Below are 548 nucleotides of genomic sequence, written 5' to 3'. Positions count from 1 at the left end.
CCTCATAACTCTGTTATTATTGAAGCTTCTTAATGCTCACGCTGATGCAACCCTGCTTCAGTCTCTCAGTACAACGGGCATTTGTAGTCATGTGAGCTTTTCAACCCACCCCAACACAATGCATGGAGGCTTTATTAATATTGTGTTAATTATTTATTGATATTTTGTTTATTTTTCTGCTAATACAAGTTTCTCCAGTATAACTGTGCTGCTTCCACTTGTCCACTTTTGCGACAGAAACACATGATGTAATCACCGAACGCAGTGCTATGATGTCAGATCACCCCACTCGGTTTCTCAGCCTCTGGTTGGACGATTCTACTGGTTCTACAGGAGGAGCTTATTCTTCGAGTCAAACAAACAAACATACTGTTGGCAGGTCCCGCCTACTTTACTCTCGTTGGCTGTTTAGGAAGGCAAGCCCATAAAAACATATCCTTGCAGTTTCACTTCATAATGTTCATTTAGGTAAATACGTGTGTGTGAAGGTTGATATGATAGTATGCGAATGATTAAAAATAATATTAATTCAAGAAAAGAGCCCAATA

The sequence above is a fragment of the Nothobranchius furzeri genome, chromosome 12 (genome assembly GCF_043380555.1).
Source record: "Nothobranchius furzeri strain GRZ-AD chromosome 12, NfurGRZ-RIMD1, whole genome shotgun sequence".
Taxonomy (NCBI): domain Eukaryota; kingdom Metazoa; phylum Chordata; class Actinopteri; order Cyprinodontiformes; family Nothobranchiidae; genus Nothobranchius; species Nothobranchius furzeri.
The sequence above is the reverse complement of the archived record's forward strand: the minus strand, read 5'-3'. Positions refer to the sequence as shown.